The following is a 21,331-nucleotide window of genomic DNA, read 5'->3' on the forward strand; positions in this document are numbered from 1 at the left end:
AAGCAAGTGCTAATTTTAATGTGAAGGAATGTTATCAATCCACAGTCTGAAGGTCATTAAAACACACACAAGAGATATAAAACAATTAAAAAATATAAAGCTCCATGTCCTGATTACAGTAATAAACATAGTGTCTGTTTTTCATTGATGCTAACAATGTGTTCATCAATTACTCAGGTAAAAGAAATTTCACATGTTCTTTACAAAAGAGCTAACTGTAAACAAACAAGCTGCTTCAGGAGATAAAGGCACATTGTGAATACAGTGAAAACACACTGATCAGCCAAAACATTAGGACTGCCGCCCCCAAAGTGCATGAAAATGCCTGTGCATGAGACATGAACATTTGGGGTAGGTACTGGTACTGTACTTCACATTTTAAGTGCAGCACATATGGGCACCATGAAAACCTAAGTGACTCTGATCCAGGATCAAATCATTACTGCCACACCACTGGGGTAAAGTAAATCTAAAAAAGCAATGGGCTCTCACAGAGTGTTGGTGATGGCACTTCCTGTGTCCTGCCGTGTGTATTTATTGGGCAGTGCCAACCCAGTGTCAATTCGTCAGTTCTACAGTACCTGAAAAATTCCGGTAAGTAAAAGTGATTTTCTGATTTTCATATTCTGATTCTAAATGACATTTTATGGCAAACATGCAAAATTCATTTAAAATAAAAAAATAAAAAACTAAATAAATATGATCAGATACTGGAATTTTTTTTTCATATCTGTTTATAATTTAAACAGTTTGTCTTGGTTTTTATTTTTCAATCCTTTAAAACAATTTACTTTTTTTTACCTTTTTTTTGTGGAATAAATAATCTTGTTTGTACAGTTGTACGATATATTGCAAACTATTAAACAAACATTAATAAAAAAAACACACGTTTACACATGAAAAGTATCAGTAAATAAAGTGATTTTTTTCTGATTTCTTAAAGCAAACATGCAAAATTAATTTATATCAAAATCATATTTAATTTTAGTCTGATTTAACCTTTTTCTTATTATTATTGTACTTAATGTGTATTCATTTTATTTCATTTTCGCTTTATCCTGATCAGGGTTGCAGCGGGTCAGGTTTCACAGTGATATACTGAGTGCAGGGCAGGAATACTCTGGTCAGGGTGCTTTGTCCATCTCCCTCACATAACCCCAACTACCTCTGAAAAGCCCACTGCCACTTATTATAACAAATAGTGTAGGTTTACATTCCCCCCCCTAGTTTTTATGATATTCCAAAAATATGTGGACACGACCAATATATCAGTCCAAAAAACTGTGGACACAAACACGAGTTCCTTTGTGTCCCTCCCCACTATATATTGTGATTATGACGTAGGGTCGAGGTCACGGCTCTGTGACGACCGTGTTTTTATGGACTTTGATTTGTGCAGAGTCATACTGGAGCAAACAGTGTCTCCCTCACACTGTTGCTGTCAAGTTAGAAGCAAAACATTGATTATATACAGATTTTAGATAGAGAGAGATATTTATTTATCCCGAGGGAAATTATTTTAGCAGTGGGTGAAACACCTGTGATGCTCATTAATAAGCAGGGGTGTCCATACAATGTACTTTACATAGTCATATAGAGTTTAACGTTAGTGCACATTATAATACAGCGTCTTTTTTCTTTCCTTTTTATTTTATTTTCCATTTTAAACCTCAGACTGCATATCTATAGGCCATCGATTACTTCAGTCTGCTGCTGAGAAACGAATACCTTTGATTATCTGTGAGGTTGCAGTTCGATAAATTCATTGAGATGTGAGCTGAGAGAGCTGGAGAGAGCCACTCTCTCCACACACACACACACACACACGCACACACACACACACACACACACACATTATCACCGCTTTCTACACAAACGCCGCAGATCTGAAGAGATTAATGATACGTTTTCCGCGGAGATAACATCTGTCTCAACCGCTCCTGGAATATTAAGCTTAATAAATATATTTATGAGCCCTGCTCTCTGCAGCGCTAATGCAATCAGCCGTACCGCTCACACTGGCCCGAGACACTGAAAACACATCGACTCATTTTGTAGCGAATTAGTCCTACCCCCTAATCGCCGAGCCCCGCTGCACTTTTTGAATTATGACTCAAACACACCCATCTTCTCCGCCGCCATGCTGGTACCAATAATATCAATTCGTAAAATTACCAGTGGCCGGATTTCATTAACAGCACATAAAACAGCGGTTTGTGTTTATTATTGCACTGACCTCCTCTATAAATAACCTGCCTATAAGTAAGCATGCATTGGACATCGACCCAATGGATACATCGTTAAAATGAACAGTGGGACATAATAATGTTTGGATATTTTGCACAAATTGCACAATCATACAGTGGGACTGTCTGAAAACCTAGTGAGACGCCTTGCTGCCTTCTGCCTACCTAGCAGAGAGCATTCTAATAACACATCGACTAATATAGCAGATTATTTAGACGCACTACTTACGTCACCGCAGTTTCGCTTACTGAGCTAACACAGTTATCCTCAGGCCATTCAAACCAATGGGCTGAGCGGCACAACAAACTTAGCACGCCAGCTAACATCTCCCTCTGTGTACCGAAAACGTTAAACTGTCACTGATGAGCCTGAATTAGCAAAAAAATTACACTCGTACACCTTTATACAAATCAAAAAATCTATTACAATTTATGTACATTTGAAAAGAACTCTTACATTTTTGACATTTAGCAGACACCTTTATCCAAAGCTACTTACATTACAGTTATAGTATACAGTCTGAGCAATTGAGGGTTAAGGGCCTTGCCCAAGGGCCCAACAGTGGCAACCTGGCAGTGGTGGGGTTTGAAACAGCAACCTTCTGATTACTGGTCCAGTACCTTAACCACTAGGCTACACCTGCCTGCCTTGTGATTGGGTGCAGTATTACAAATGTAAGCAGGTTGGGTGTAGAACAAATGTATTCAGTGTTTATAACTGTGTAGACTACGGGTCTCTCTACATAGACGCATTGTACATTGCTCTGCATCCATCCGCCATATTTGTAATGTTTTGTAAGAAAAGTTATGCCGCACTGAATGCTGGGATTGCCTTCACCGCTAAGGAAGCATCGGACGCTCCCTCGTCATTCAGTCAGATTATCACTTCAAAATAAGGCACCTTAGTAAGCAGCATTTTAAGGTATCCAAGACTTTAGACACGCCTTCTTCTCAGCAGCGCACATAGGATGATGTAAAATGCGTCTATGTAGAGAGACCCGTAGTCTACACAGTTATAAACACTGAATACATTTATTCTACACCCAACCTGCTTACATTTGTAATACTGCACCCAATCACAAACAAGTACACACAGCTCTACTCTCTGTGTACTTTCTTATATCAGGACACACACACACACACACACACACTGCTGGGTTTTATAAGTGCATATAAATTTGGACACCCCTGGTCGTCATCTTTACTAGCAGGTTTTCAAATGATGTATGCTGGGTGGTAAATCCTGGTGCCATCTCTTTTGTGAATAAACAATGAAAATGTATTCAACAAACCAGTCAACCCTCTCTCATTGCTTCAGTGTCCAATTTGGATGCCTTTGTGCCCATTTTAGGGACTTGCAATGGTGAACAGGAGTTCGTCACTTTAATTGATCTGTGACTACACAGACCAATACACCAAAGCACAGGTCACGGTCAGGAATATATAATAAATTATTGAATGTTGGACTGATGGTAATTACTCGTAGTACATGGTCACTGTATGCTGTACTGTAGTGTTCCACATTTTTTTTTTTTTTTACTCTCTTGTGACTATATTGTTTGTTATCTATTATGTCTAGAACATCTGTGTCTCCTGCTGCTGGTGAAAACTGTATAACCATTTTGTTTTTAACTTTTACTATCAATCCATTATTCAATCAATTACATGGGATATCCAGAACTTTAGTATGAAATAGGTTTTGTGTTTATTATATATACAGTATATTTAAAAATCATTGGTTCGCGATACAATCACCTTACAATGGGTTTATCGGAACATGACTCCATCCTAAATCAAGGTGTGAATTATGACATAATGTTAAAGCTTACATAATGTGATTTTCACAAAGCTCTGGCTCTATAACTCGCCACTCTTTTTGAAAACTCGATCATGTTCGTTTTAACTACACTTTTTTTTTTTTTTTTTACTTCCACAAATCTCTCCACAAGGTCAAAATGACAACATTTTTCTATTAATTATTTTTATTAAAACGGTAGCATTTCCCTTAAAGAGACAAATACGTGTCAATTAACAACTTACAATGACAACACCTCCTGACCCAATGCATCCTGGGGTCAAGAAAAACACAAAACACTATAAAATTCCAAATCCTAACCTGGGTGGTCCAGGAAGTAGAAGATATAATCGCCTCTTTATCAAGTCCTCGATACTTCACAGCTAACAGCTCTGCTATTTAATCATGACCCTGTTTTCAAAATATTAGTCCACCTAATCAGAGATCTGTACTGTGGCAGGAGTGTGATGGACGAGGATGGACAGATAAGCAAACAGAAGCTAACAGAAATGAAGAACCCTGATGCAGATCTGTCTGTTTAGCATAATTTAGAGCCAGCGTGACCTGACCCTGCAGTGATGCTCTTTATCTAGATGATTTTAAACAATGTAAAATAGCAATTCTGTTTACGATTTAACCTTCAGCAGGTTGCTGCAACTGCATCAGTCAGTCCGGGTTCATGATGTTGGTGTGTTAGTGGACAGGAAGTTCTCTGTCCAGTCACACACATCAGGGAAGCTATTATACAGAACGTCCCATTCATGTAACCCAGTTCTGTTTAACATTTCCCTCACATGGTTCCCCTATATACGACTTTCCATAAATACTTTTCTCCAATCTCCACAAACACCCTCAACCTGTAACAATGCAGAACATAAAACAACACACATACAGACCTACACATAAATGAAACTAAAGCTTGAAGTTAACACTAACCACAAAAGAATCAAATCTGTATTTTAAAACTTACACAGACCAGGCATAACATTATGACAGGTGAAGTGAATAGCACTGATTATCTCTTCATCACGGCACCTGTTAGTGGGTGGGATTTATTAGGCAGCAAGTGAACATTTTATCCTTAATGTCTGACAAGGGCCAAATTGTGATGGCTAGACAAATGGGTCAGAGAATCTCCAAAACTGTAGCTCTTGTGGGGTGTTCAAGGAAGGAACAGTGGTAAACCAGCGACAGGGTCATGGGCGGCCAGGGCTCATTGATGCACGTGAGGAGCGAAGGCTGGCCCGTGTGGTCCGATCCAACAGACGAGCTACTGTAGCTCAGATTGCTGAAGAAGTTAATGCTGGTTCTGATAGAAAGGTGTCAGAATACACAGAGCATCACAGTTTGTTGCGTATAGGGCTGCATAGCCGCAGACCAGTCAGGGTGCCCATGCTGACCCCTGTCCACTGCTGAAAGCACCAACAATGGGCACGTGAGCATTGGAACTGGACCACAGAGAAATGGAAGAAGGTGGCCTGGTCTGATGAATCACGTTCTTTTTTACATCACGTTGATGCCCGGGTGCGTGTGCGTCTCTTACCCGGGGAACACATGGCACCAGGATGCACTATGGGAAGAAGGCAAGCCAGGGGATGCAGTGTGATGCTTTGGGCAATGTTCTGCTGGGAAACCTTGGGTCCTGCCATCCATGTGGATGTTACTTTGACATGTACCACCTACCTGAGCATTGTTGCAGACCATGTACATGGATCGGTATTCCCTGATGGCTGTGGCCTCTTTCAGCAGGATGATGCGCCCTGACACAAAGCAAAAATGCTTCAGGAACGGTTTGAGGAGCACAACAATGGGTTTGAGGTGTTGACTTGGCCTCCAAATTCCCCAGATCTTAATCCAATCGAGCATCCAATCGTGCTTGGCAGAGCTGGGATTCAACTGACGGTCCAAAGCTCTACCCAGCAGGCTACCACTGTACAGTAAATACAGTAAAAACTAATAACACACACACACACACAGAGGGATATGTAGGGATGGTAACTGCTATGGTAACCACCCCCAGGGACCCTGAATTCTGATCAGCTCACCTCACCACATCTGCCTCTTCAATGTTCAGGCACAAATATGTGAACAAATACAGACAAAATCAAACAATAGAGCTAATGATGCCCACAGCTTTCTACCCTTCTTCATCAGGGTGGTAAGAGTGCATACTCATCCACAGTCACACACACACACACACACACACACACACACTGCTAACAAACATGGCTATATAAATACAAATTGAATTTTGATTGCTGATTAAGTAGCCCTTTCTCTCTGTTCAGATTAGTTTGGTGCCACTGGCTGCTCTGGCACACCAGCCTTCAATTGGCAGCAGGGCTGGCAGTGCACGGCAGAGCTCAGGGTCGGGAAGAGGCCATTATCTGAAAGCTAATGACCACCAAGAATAGAAAGACATTACCTTCACGGATTTCCACATTGAAAATAATAGACCCCCTTTTGCATGAACTCCACTTAGCTTTGCATTCTACGCTGGCCCCATCATTACTGACTTTTTAAGGTGCACTAGTCTCGGGTCCATTATGAACGTAATGCTCCAGCTCCCTCAGCAACAGCCTGCTGGGCTGCAGCATCAGATTTGGTGGGCTGCATCTCAAGATTGGTGCAATAATCAACCCATATTGGGTTTTCTTTTAGGAAATATACTATAGGGCAGATGTAGCCTAGTGGTTAAGGTATTGGACTAGTTATCGAAAGGCTGCTAGTTCAAGCCCCACCACTGCCAGGTTGCCACTGTTGGGTCCTTGAAACAGGCCCTTAACTTTCAATTGTTTAGACAATTTACTGTTATAGTACTGTAAGTCGCTTTGGATAAAAGTATCCGCTAAATGCCCAAAATGTAAAAATGTAAATATGGCTACAAGTATGTGGACACCTTTTCTAATCTTGTCTAAATTCTAATCTTAGATGTCTTAAAATGCTGCCTACTGAGATGCCTTTATTCAAAGCGATAATCTGACTGGATAACAATGGAGCATCGGATGCTTCCTCAGCGCCAACAAATCAACTGAAAACAACTGACACAATTTCAGTAAAATACAACTAACTACATGCTGATTTAAAGATAAATACAATAAAAATTAATAACACACACACACACACACACACCCGCACACACACACACACCACACACACACACACACTTTTTGCTTCAATTCGCCCTTAATTGTGCCATATAGTGTACTGTATTATGTATAAAGTATTACTCGTTATTCATTGTCTGTTTTACCACCGCTGTATCCTGATCAGGGTCACGCTGGATCTGATTCATTGGATGAAAAGGCAGGAAACACCCTGGAAAGGCTGCCAGTACATCACAAACACACACACACACACACACACACACACTCTCACACACACGCGCACTCACACTTAGGGCAGTCTTTAGTAGCTCCAGTCGGCCTTTGGACTTGGAGGAAACCAGAACACCCGGAGGAAACCTACACAAACATGGAGATCACACTCCACACAGAGAGGAATCTGAACGGAGGTTAAAAATAATAAACATAATAAGTCATAATAAGCCTCTCAGATTGAGTTGCGGTCTGGAGCCACATGACCTTTACATGTGGATCACATCACGCTCTTCATGACTTTTATCACTGGCCTTAAATTTTTTCACTTACATACTGTATCCTACAATCATTTACTTTCCAAAGTGACTCTAGTTTAACATAGTATGTTCAGAAATTAGTCCTTAATTAGCAGAACAACTAACTATTCCCACACAAGACACTTCTCCTTGATTAAGTGATGTGTATTAGTAATTTAGATCAACGTAAGCACTGCAATCAACACCTTTCAGATCATTCTGTAAAATTAATGACAGTGTTTATCAACAGAAATACCATTTAAAGCATTCGTAATATAACTTCATACTTCACTGTACAGTCACAATATTTCATTTCACTCAAAATTAGCTTTTATACTGTATGTAGGTGTTGCAAAGCAAACATGGTTTATAATAACCAGAAGAGATGTTGCAATTCATATTAACAAAAAAGAATAATTATTAGAGTGATGTAATTTAGGAGTTATTGTACTATTATTTTTCTGTTGGCTTTAACATGTAGTGCATTAAAAGGGTCTTAAAACCACAATGGGTGTGTTCAAAAACCTAGTGAGCTCTCCACATAGACGCATTTTACGTCATCCTAAGCGCGCTCACGAGAAGGAGGCTGTTCGAAATCCTAGATGCCTTAATATGCTCACTACTAAGGTATCTTAAAATGTCAACGTTATTTTAACTCAAGAACGAGGGAGCAGCTGATGCTGTCTTAGCGGTAAAGGCAATCCCAGCATTCAGTGCGGCACAACTTTTCTCACAGAAAAATAAAAAAATATGGCGGACGGTTATTTTCAAACGTAAATAAATTATTATTGATTTTTAATTTGTATAAACTTGCACAAGTGTCGTTTGTTTGCAAATTCGGGCTTGTCAGCAAATTTAACCGTTTTTGGTTCACAGAGGGAGATGTTAGTTGACATGCTAGCTAATTGTGCCACCTCATCCCATTGGTTTGAATGGTATGAGGCTAACTGTGTTAGCTTAGTTAGTGAAAACTGATGGAATCGCTGTCTAAATAGTGTGTTAGAATTACCTGCCTTATAAGTCGATGACTTATTAGAATCCTCTCTACTTAGGCAGCTGCCTATGTAGGCAGTAAGACAGCAAGGCAGCTCACTAGGTTTTTCGAAAACACCCAATGTGATCCTTAGATAGTGAGCAGAGTAATTCAGGATGTGGGGTACAGTTGGAGCATATACTCAGAGGAAACCTACAAAAACTGGGGAAGAACAATTTGTCTCAAGCAGTGACAAGGTACAAACCCAAATTCGATTCCTACGTGGAGCAGGCCGGGTCCTTTTTGTGTGGAGTTTGCATGTTCTCCCTGTGTCTGTGAGGGTTTCATCCAGGTGCTCCGGCTTCCTCCAATAGTACAAAGACTTCTTGTCAGGTTAATTGGAGATTCTAAATTGCCCCTAGGTGTGTGTGTGTGTGTGTAGGGGTTTCCTACTTTTCGCCCAGTGAATCGAACCAACTGCAACCCTGACCGGGGTGGTCCGGGTCCTTTCTGTGTGGAGTTTGCGTGTTCTCCCTGTGTCTGTGTGTTTTTACTCCGGGTGCTCCGGTTTCCTCCCATAGTCCCAAGTGAGGTGAATTGCAGAAAACTAAATTGTCCATGACTGTGTTCGATATAACCTTGTGAACTGATGAGCCTTGTGTAATGAGTAACTACCGTTTCCTGTCATGAATGTAACCAAAGTGTAAAACATGACATTAAAACCCTAATAAACAAACTAACAAACATTCACAACATAAAACATGCCAGTAGATCAACTGGAAAATGTCAAATCAGATCTAACACCACAGTGCATTAAATCAGTATGAGCGGAGATGTTGATACATAGATCAGTACGTAACAATTAAAAATAACAACACAATTAGGGCTTGTTATTGAAAATTGCCGGACACTGTGTACCTAACGTGTCCCCTGCCATTGTCCATTGTTCACTGACGACAGTACATATTCTTGTGGGTTCCTAAATCCTAAATGAGGCCAAATTCCAATGAGTAAAAGAGAGGAACTGAGGAGGAGGGCATTCAGGTGGAATTGACACAAATGTCAATTAGCAAATTATCATTGCCGTTAAAGAGAATAGGATCTTTTCTTTACTCTTTTTTTTAATGCTCAACTGTCTGACAGCTCTCTCCCCAAAGACTATTACAGAGTGATTTTTGAGGTATTATATTCATGTGGGGTTTCAGTAATTGGATTAAATTGGTTCCAGAATGTAGCAATTTATATTATAATAGCCCATTACTTCTAATACTGTACTTAATTAATTAGGCCTCTTTTTGCCTCGTGTGTAAGTTAGCAACCATAAGAAGCCTAGTTTAGTTTGTACCGCTCTTTGTTTCTTTCTCTCCCCACTGTCACTCACTCACATCCTGCTCTCTCTCTCTCTTTCTCTCTCTCTCACTCTCTTTCTCACTCTTATTAGTTGGCTTATTAAGAACATGAACAATAAGCAGTGAGTATAAAACACATGTCCGCTGGTATGTTAAGTAAGGCTGAACACCAGATGGAGCACGGTTCCACCCTGCTGCAATTACATTCACTCACTTCACCTGTCATGCACATCAACCCCAAACACACCAACTCGCGACTTAAAAACATCACGCTTCAGGATGTGGGGACTCAGTGAGAGTGCTGACCAGAGTAAAGTGCAATATCATTACCTGCCCTTCTTTTTATTCATTTATTTACTTATTTCTATTGGGTTTTAATATAGAAAAAATTATATACGGTATATGTACTGTCTGATGCCTTTTACATTTTTAGAAAATGTTCATATGCAAATGTGGAAATAATTAAGCAAATGAAATGTATAGACGTCTTTTTGAAGCCTGCAGGCTGGTGAATGTGTGAAACGTAGGTGTTAGTAGAAAATACGAACACACAAACACAAACATGTGCACACAAACACACACATGTGCACACATACACAAACACACACATGTGCACACATACACAAACACACACATGTGCACACATACACAAACACACACATGTGCACACAAACACACACATGTGCACACATACACAAACACACACATGTGCACACAAACACACACATGTACACACATACACAAACACACACATGTGCACACATACACAAACACACACATGTGCACACATACACAAACACACACATGTGCACACATACACAAACACACACATGTGCACACATACACAAACACACACATGTGCACACATACACAAACACACACATGTGCACACATACACAAACACACACATGTGCACACAAACACACACATGTACACACACAAACACACACATGTGCACACATACACAAACACACACATGTGCACACATACACAAACACACACATGTGCACACATACACAAACACACACATGTGCACACATACACAAACACACACATGTGCACACATACACAAACACACACATGTGCACACATACACAAACACACACATGTGCACACAAACACACACATGTACACACATACACATGTGCACACATACACAAACACACACATGTGCACACATACACAAACACACACATGTGCACACATACACAAACACACACATGTGCACACATACACAAACACACACATGTGCACACATACACAAACACACACATGTGCACACATACACAAACACACACATGTGCACACAAACACACACATGTACACACACAAACACACACATGTGCACACACACATGTGCACACACACAAACACACACATGGATGGATGTATGAGTGGATAAACGGATAGATAGATAGATAAATAGACAGACAGACAGAGATGGATGGATGGATGGACAGATGGGTAGACAGACAGGCAGACAGACAGAGATGGATGGATGGATGGATGGACAGGTAGACAGACAGGCAGACAGACAGATATATATATATATATATATATATATATATATATATATTCTATAATGTTCACCACAACTGTAATATATAGACTAAACGTTTACTACTTTATTGATTCATTTCATTTTCATCACACACTCCATCTTGGTCAGGGCCACGACGAGTTCAGGTTTACAGTGAGCCACTGTGGCAAACACAAGGCAGGAATACCATGGACAGGGCACCAATCCATAACTGGGTTTCAGCCACGCCCCTCCATCCTCAGACTTAACCAATCAAATATGAGAAGATTCTCAGCCGGCCAGTATCACTGCTATTTAAACCTGGATCTCAGTGCTGGTGGGCTAGGCTGTGTCACCCGAGTATAATTCATTTAGTCTTATCTTTAATAAATAAATCACTATAATGTACAAATACTGTATACATTCAAACAATCATAAAGAATGTATATTTTCACTGATACTTGTCACACACACATAGTTTCTAAATGTTTAGGAAATACATTATTGGGACACCCCTTTCGAATTTTTGAATTTATGTCATTCAGGTGTAATAAATGTCCTTCCAACTTTGCAGCAACAGTTTAGGGAAGGTCCATTTTTATTCTGGCATGACTGTGCCCCTGTGCACAAATACATTTAAAGAAACAGTGTCCTGAACAGAGCCCTGACCTCACCCCCACTGAACAGCTTTAGAATGAACTGGAACGTCAATTGAGTCAGTGACCAGCCATACAAATGCTATTTTGACTAAGTGGGCACAAATTCCCAACAATAAAGTCTTGTGAGAAGCCTTCTCAAAAGATTGGCTGTTATAGATTATTAGATCACAAGAGGTCAGTCTGTTTAATAGCCCACACAGACACAGGGAGAACATGCAAACTCCACACAGAAAGGACATGCAAACTCCACCTGAGAATCAAACCCAGCAAGCTCATGATCAGGTGTTCAGATGCTTTTGGACATTTATTATATGGTATACTGTATATTTATACTGCATATATACGATTAGTGTGAATAATCTTTCATTAAGATTATTAAGTCAGACAGTGGAATGTGTTTCACATTAATCACGTTTACTCAAGTTACAATAAACTCAGATTTCTACAGAGACGATATAACACGGTGTTTAAGTGTACAAAAAATAATGAAAAAATGATTAGGAGATGTGATTATGTTACAGATAATCTCCATCAGGAAACTCAATCTTTTTATAAAGAAGCATTTAATATACACATTAGCAGCACGATGGTGCTGTCGAATATGGTAGCTCATGAGAAACAGATCTCACATAAGACAGGCGTAGTGGGCATGAGGTTTCTCATGTGTGTATATATTATTAAGAGAGGGATTTAGTTCTAGAAGGACGGTTTAGTCTGGGTTTGTGTAACCACAAGGTGGCATCTTCCTTCATGCAGGACGCTACTGAATCATGTCTGATCTAAAGATACTTCAGCATGGGAGCTGCATGCGCTGTGGTTTTTGCTACACCCAAAAGAATCTGTTTTACTTTTGAAATAACGGTGGCTAAGTGGGTAGCACTGTCACCTCACAGCAAGAAGGTCCTGGGTTCGATCCCCAGGTGGGGCGGTCCGGGTCCTTTCTGTGTGGAGTTTGCATGTTCTCCCCGTGTCTGCATGGGTTTTCTCCGGGAGCTCCGGTTTCCTCCCACAGTCCGAACACGTGCAAGTGAGGTAAATTGGAGATACAAAATTGTCCATGACTGTGTTTGATATAATCTTGTGAACTGATGATCCTTGTGTAATGAGTAACTACCGTTCCTGTCATGAATGTAACCAAAGTGTAAAACATGACGTTAAAATCCTAATAAACAAACAATAAACGCCAGTAACGTCGCAGTGGGTCCGGTGCCCACCCTTTATAAACTTTCAACTGAAAGTCACTTTATTCTTGTCTGTTAGTTATAAAAATTACTTGTCACGCTGTTACTTGGTTTATCAGACAGTGGGTCTGTCTGAAAACTTAGTGATCTCTCTACATAGATGCATTTTTTTACGTCATCCTACGCTGCCGAGAAGAAGGCATGTCTAAATTCTTAGATACCTTAAAATGCTGCCTACTAAGGTGCCTTAATTTGAAGTGATAATCTGACTGAATAACGATGGAGCGTCCGATGCTTCCTTAGTGGTGAAGGCAATCCCAGAATTCAGTGCGGCACGACTTTTCTCACCAAAAAATATGGGGTAAAGATGAGGAGCAACTAACAGAGTTCTTTTCAAATGTACATACATTCTTGTTGATTTGTAATCTGTATAAAGATGCACACGTGTGATTTATTTGTAAATTCTGGCTCGTCAGGGACAGTTTAACCGTTCTTGGTACACGGAGGGCACTAAAATTTGCTGTGTATTCAGTAAAAGAAATACATTTTTAAAAAGTGAGAAACAGTTGTAGGTGAAAGTCTAGCTAGTTTTCATTGCTGAAGCCCATTCTCTTCACCTCTCGCTCTCTCTCTCCTCACCTGTTTATTTCTTGCTGCCATTTGCCATATGGACGAGTGCTGCACACTGAGTAAACAGTTCCATTTCCATCGGCGGCGGCTCGTTACGAGACGTGTTCATTCTCCTTTTCATGGGCTAGCTTTAGCAGCTGTAGCTTCACTAATTTCTATAGGTGTAATTAAACATCTGCCTCATGGAGCTGATTAATATTCCCGCCATACTCGACAATATAAGACTGAGAACATCTAGCTGTACTGTAATGTCAAATCATGGTGATACATCGCGGTGCAAATTTTTTTTTTAAATGCATTTTTTCCCCTTTTTTCCCCCTTTGCCCAATTGCATCATGCTTCCTCTCTGCCTGTGCCGATCCCTGCTCTGACCGAGGAGATCGAAGCTAACCCTCGCCCCCTCCGACACGTGGGCAGCAAGCCGTATGCATCTAATCACCCACACATTGACGAGTGTTGTGCCACCTAGCGTTGTGTGTAGGCGCCTCTAATCAGCCAGCAGAGGTCGTTATTGCACCAGACTGACAGAGAGAAACCCATATCCGGCTTAATCCCACCCATCTGAACAACAGGCCAATCGTTGTTCATGTGGCCGCTCAGCCTCAGCTGGCAGGCAGAGCTGAGATGCGATACGATGTATTAGAGATCCCAGATTTGGTTGCAGCGTGTGTTTTTACCGCTGCGCCACCTGAGCGGCATGGTGCTAAGTTAAAAAAATATCAGTCTATTTTGATGGTTCTCAAACTGTGGTACGAGTAGCAGCGGTGGAACTTGGAGCTTGGACCACCTATAGTGCTTTTCCACCAAAAGAACTCTGGTTCTTGAACCGGTTCTGTTCAGGTTTCTTCGAACCGTGGTGTTTTGTAGAGAACCGACCTGCATTTCCACCGATTTTTGGGAACCAAGCCTGCGTCATCAACGGTGGGCGTTACACAATGAAAGTAAAGAGTAGTAACATGATGGTGGAGTGTGTAGATTATCTGCGAGCAATTGTGCTGATGTTACAGATGTTAGTTTTTATACAAAAAGCATCGATCAGTTATTGGTGATAAGAAGACATAGACGCGTTTGTCGCAGTTGTTGTTTTCTTTAGTTCATTGACCTAAGAAACGTTTTGCGCTTCGATCTCACCGCTACCCTCGCCGCAAATAGTTGATTTGCTCAGCGCTCGACTTGTGTGATAAAACATCACTAAAGTTCCACGACACGAACATCCATCTGTGTGAAACAACCATCAAATCCAGTCTAAAAGCTCCACATGTATCTGTGTTTAGCTGGATTGACTTATTTTGTGTGGTGTTTATGCAGCTCGGGGTTCTGAATTCGCAAAAAGCTTCACCTAAATAAAGCAATAAAGTGTAACGTGGCTGAATGTACTGAGGTACGACACAGAAACACTCAATTTCTCTTCATTATTACTGGTCATAAGTGCTCTGTACTGCCCAAATTCAATTGTTTTAGTACAACAAGCCAAGTTACACTTTTATTTTTTATGTGAAGCATTGTTCGTACTGTCCGGGTCACTTTTACCACGTTATATCAATAACACAGTTTATTGCTTTGAAAATATCAGCGAATATCAGCGGCAAACTGGCTCAAAATTTAATCAGGTGAACTTTTAAAGATAAAAGTGCAGCACAAACACAGTTTTGCAGCTTCTCAAAGCTCTACACTGTGACACGCCCACAATGACGTCACGGTTCGCGCTGAAAAATCAAGTATTCTGTGGTGCCAGATTAGAACGCTAGTTCACTGTCTGGAACCTCTTTTTTTTGGTGGAAACACGTGGAACCGGTTCAAAATCAAGTTCGGGAATCGGAACGGAACCAGATCCGCGTCGATGGAAAAGGGGTACTAGTGTTGTGAGTAGTGAGTTGTGAGTAGGTATTTATGATGTTTATGATTTATTGCTGAAGTTACTGTAAAAGTAGTAAAAGTTTTCTCTGGTACTTTATGTACTTATTATATTTATTATATTTTTGTCTAACTTCACTGAAAACTGAACAAACAGGCTCCAAACTCAAGCCATACTCAATTGGCTTTTTTATTTTATCCTCCGTAAAAACATCAATCACCCGCATTCGAAATGTGAGAAATAAATGTAGCAGAAAGTAACAGATACATCTCTTGTAAGAAATGCTCATTACAAAGACATTTCCATGTAGTTTGTATTCTGTTTTGTGTTCCTCTCTTTCCTTCACATCTGGAGAGAAAACATTACGTTCGTTTTCCTAGCATGAACACGACTGAACGCTATCTAGCTTTGGTCAAATGGTCAATGATGAAATGATTCATTGTTATGGTTGTCAGTTTCAGCTTCACCAATATGATCATTTATTATCTACCACCAAACACAATAAACCGGTGTGAAATGATGCATGTTGGAAGTTAATAATTTCTTTCTGCTCTGAAAAAAAAATAAGCAAAACTTCACCACAAGACATTTTATAAAGTAGAAAAAAACACTGCGGTGGCTTGATTATCAGATGGAATCCGGATGCTATCATGGAAATAGGTCTGGATCTCTGGAAGCTGATATGCAAAGCAGCTGTGTCCCGTGTGTCAGCATCCGTGCAACAAGGAGATTAATGGAATCCTAAAAGTGTAAATTATAGCCTTTACCCAGTGTGGTGTGGAGAGTAGGGCCACCTGCCCCGAGGGAGATTCACCCACAAAGCAATTCCAGCCGCCGCGCGCATGCAGATCGCTCTGACGTGGAGGTGAAGGGCAATTTCCCCCAGCCACACTTTATTTATTTCTGCAGATAGAATGGCTGGACACATCTACATATCCATAACCATGTGCGGGTGGCTCATGAACATGCATAGTAGGAAAAACAATAACCCCCCCACCACCACCACCACCCCCCCTCCCCTGTTCCATTAATAATCATTTCTGGGCTTTTTTCCATTTTTTTCAACCCCATAATCAATGCATTACAACTACAAAATAGTGCTATCTGAATAATAATAGCATTACCAACCTGGAAAACAGTGACAAAATAACTGCAGCTAACAGTTATTGCGAAAGCGCTGTAATGAGGCCTAGGAAAGCGCATAACGCATAAACATTTTTCAACATTTTTCAGCAGACATCAGAGCCAGGGAGTAACGCATAACACATGCAAATGCCTCTGCATGGTTGCCTTGTGGGATAAAATAAAAAACAAAACAAAAATGAAGGAAAGCTCAACCGCACAGCAAGCATCTGTGAATGTGAATAAGATCTGACATGGGAGCACCTCCGGACAGAACGCAATAATTAATAGTTCTGTATTAATGCTTGTATTTAAATCTGCTGATACATGCATTTAGTATTAAAACACACCTTCTGTGTGTGTGTGTGTGTGTGTGTGTGTGTGTGTGTGTGTTTTTTTTTTTTTTTTTGTACCACATTTCTTTTTTTGCTTTCTGGTCCGTCTACACTGATGTCCTTTCAGCCCCCCCTCTGCCTTTTTACTATTCATTGAGATACAATCGGCGGTTGGCACTTCTCCAGTGTTAGATGCATTTGAATAATACATGACATGCCCTTTCGCTGACATCACGGCGCCGGAGCTCCGACAAGGTGCGACTCTTATTCTATATACACTTCCAATGTTCGGCTCTTCACAAACCATACTGTCAACAATTTATCAAGGGGGGATGCGGAGTGGCTCTGCCAAGTTATCGGAGTGGTCGGCGGGTACGTGTGATCTAGTCAGAGCATCTGGCTCCTCGCTGCTCCCGACATTAGCACAGACAAGAGAATCAGTGGACTATTGAATGCAATTACAGTAAGCGAGACAGACAATAAAGATTGATAGCGCTTTCTCATTTTATCACATGACGAACACAGCCGAGGTTAAAGCTCTGCCTGAATCTAATAATGATTGAAAATATGCCATGTGGGCACAGGGAGAGGGACCAAAATGAGATACACAGTACATGTACATGCATTCCCACACGTGATGCGGTGTATACAGGAATGTCGAAATCATCTTGGCCAAGAGGTGCCGGGGCGGCACGGTGGCTAAGTGGGTAGCACTGTCGCCTCACAGAAAAAAGGTCCTCGGTTCGATCCTCAGGCGGGGTGGTCCGGGTCCTTTCTGTGTGGAGTTTGCATGTTCTCCCCGTGTCTGCGTGGGTTTCCTCCGGGAGCTCCGGTTTCTTCCCACAATCCAAAAAAATGCAAGTGAGATGAATTGGAGATACAAAATTGTCCATGACTAATTGACATTAAACTTGTGAACTGATGAATCTTTTGTGTAACGAATAATTACCGTTTCTGTCATGAATGTAACCAAAGTGTAAAACATGATCCTAATAAATCCTAATAAACAAACAAACAGAAACGAGATGCCAACAGAACATAGAAAGAAGTGTTTAAACATCAAAATATCATTACAGACAAGTGAAAACAAAATACTTTTGTTAACTATTTAAAACACTGGTTGATAGATTTTACCACCGCTTTATCCTGGTCAGGGAAACACCCCAGACAGGTCACCAGTCCATAACAGACTTTTTTTTAATCTAACATACTACATATCATAACATACTGTTTTATCTGTTAGATACCAGAGGTTTTCCCATGTCCCTAGTGCTGTACATTCTGATTTAGTGATGGATATATGAGGTTTAATCATGAAAATATCTCAGTCTTTAAATACTGTTTAAAAGTCCCTCTAAACCTTGGAATTAACCTTGGAGTTTCATTTTATTGCTGATTATAAGGGTTTTTTACACGTCCCTAAAGTTGCTGTCCACCCTGTTATTTCTTACTACTGTCTCTTAAAATGAAGAACTGTTTTAAGTATAACATGTCATTTTTATAATAAAACATGAAAAACAAATTAAAACAGTGTTTCATTTTCAAAAAGTTTTGAGGTCCAAAAGGCACCCAATCCCAGGAATGACCCATACACAGTTACCAATGCTGCATCCAATAGATAAGCATCAAACAACGTAAATAAAGATATCAAGCGGCTTGGCTGTTTTAAAGCACAGCCACTTAAATAGACTGGTATGAATAGAATATGACAGGCAAAAATCATGACTTCTAAACTACTGCCCAAAAATAAATGAATAAATAAATAAATAAAACTGCATGGCAGTGTGACTGTTACAGATGTACATGATTCACTGATTTAAATCTTTTTCTCTTTAATTAAAATTTTAACAACATTTCTGTGAATAAAAGGAAATAAAAGCTAGAAATGTATTTAAAACATTAACACTAATGATCAAATAATTACCATCTCATTATGTTCTTTGACTGAGAAAGCGAAGGTTTTCACCTTTAGTGTTTTCTGCAGTACAAATGTAAATGTTTGCTTATATTGTGTCATCATAAAATTAGATGATCATTTTATAGCTATTTTAATTGCATTTAAACAGCCTTTACAGTACAGTAGACCCTTGAGTTATGAACGGTTTACCACACAAACATTTTGGGTTACAAGTGATTTTTTTCAACTTAACGTACGAACAAATTTCGGATTACAGACAGAAATTCGTGAAACATGTGACGACATTTGGACAGCGGACGGTGTTTTTCCGGTGTTTTCTTTATATTTTGTAAAATTCAACATTAAAACATCCCCAAAGAAGGTGCAGAGGAAGCGCAGTGGTGAGAAAATGAAAAAATCACTATTTGTTGTGTTGTATAATTACTCCTGCCAGTAGGTGTCACTGTGTATCAGACAGAGGGGACAATGAGTGAGAGAGAAGAAGGAATTCGGCTGAGTAAAGTATTCTTTCTTTCGTGCATTTACACCTACAAAATACAACACTATTGAAATAAAGAAGGAAATAATAGAAAAATATGAGAGTTATTGTTTTTTCTGGTAGATACATTTTATAAAAAAAAGAAGGAAATGTATTATGGCGTATGGTACAGCGCACGTACTGAAATGTGATGTGTGTTTTTTTTATGTACAGTACAGTACTACTGTGTATTGTTGTTTATTATTGTTTATTACTGTAATGTCTATTCTATAATTTAGGATTTAAGGGAAAATATACTTGTATTTATAACAAAAAAGACAATTTAAGACATTAGAGAGGTTAGGTAAGGGGGGGTTTGGGAGGTCTGGCACAGATTAATTCTATTTACATTATTTCTTATGGGAAAAATAGGTTTAACTAACGAACATTTTGACTTAAGAACAGCCCTTCAGAAACAATTAAATTCGTAAGTCAAGGGTCTACTGTATATGTATAAATATCGTTCCTGGATGCTGTAAAAATACTTTGAGACAGTGTTCATTGTAAAAAGCGCTATATAAATAAATTTGACTTCATTTGCATTTTCTGCATTTAGCAGACGCTTTTATTCAAAGCGACTTGCAGTACAGCTACAGTATACAGTCTGAGCAATTGAGGGTCAAGGGCCTTGCTCAGGGGCCCAACAGCAGCAACCTGGCAGTAGTGGGGCTTGAACCAGCATCCTTCTGATTACAAGTCCAGTACCTTAACCACTAGGCTACGGCTTGCCCCTAGACTTGGCTTGTCTATACACACATATACAAAGCGTTCACACAATCCTGTTCTACAAATATAAAAAGGAACAAAAGCCTTTAGCGTAGCTGCATTCAGCATTGATGAATATTTACATAACATCGATTACATTTTTTTGCAAGCAATCTGAATGATTAAGAGGCAAGAAAGTCACCATGCATATTTAAACAATGCAAAAGATAATAAATGGATCCCTTCAGTATAATCAACAACCTCGGGCAAAGCTGGCGAAAACATCTGAGAGAAATAAATCCACTGTTGACCACACAAAAAGGCCAAAAAAATCTTCCAACTTCAAGCAAGGATGCACATTTAAATCAGAGAAACGTTAAAACCAAGCCAGCTGGGATCAGCACAGAAACAAAACTGACAGTCAGACTGAAAATGACCTGACATTATTTTGACTACCTGGCTGGTGTTACAGAAGGTATTGTAATTTTAAAAGATTACTCGCAAACATGACAAATGTTTAATTCCTTGGAAGAGTGTGGAAGGAAAACCATTTTGTGGGAGGCTTGGAGGAGATGACCTGTCACCGTGAGGCTTTTCCATTATTTGCTTGAGTAATCATAACAATACAACATACTTTGCCCCTAGAGTTAATTGCAATATGGAGAGGACAGAGGCATCGCTGGGTTTGCATGAAATTTTAGGGCTTAATTTTCTTTTTTCACGATAAGAACAGAGTCTGAATTTAATGCTGTTACATTACAATTCGGGATTACAATAACAGAATAGATCCTTCTGGAAACAATGCTATCAGAGAGTCTGTAGGAGACTGTCATGGTGCCAAGAAGATATAATGACATACAGTATATAAACAAATATAAACAATTCAAAATTACACTGCACATTTTACTGAG

At 39.9% G+C, this 21,331-nt stretch overlaps 1 long non-coding RNA gene across 1 annotated transcript in view; it reads right to left on the reverse strand.

Annotated features, from left to right (window-relative positions):
- LOC134314827 (uncharacterized) overlaps positions 1-21,331 on the reverse strand; it is a 127,085-nt gene that overhangs the window by 22,898 nt on the left and 82,856 nt on the right. The window lies entirely within an intron of this gene.

This window comes from Trichomycterus rosablanca, chromosome 5 (assembly GCF_030014385.1).
Source record: "Trichomycterus rosablanca isolate fTriRos1 chromosome 5, fTriRos1.hap1, whole genome shotgun sequence".
Lineage (NCBI taxonomy): Eukaryota > Metazoa > Chordata > Actinopteri > Siluriformes > Trichomycteridae > Trichomycterus > Trichomycterus rosablanca.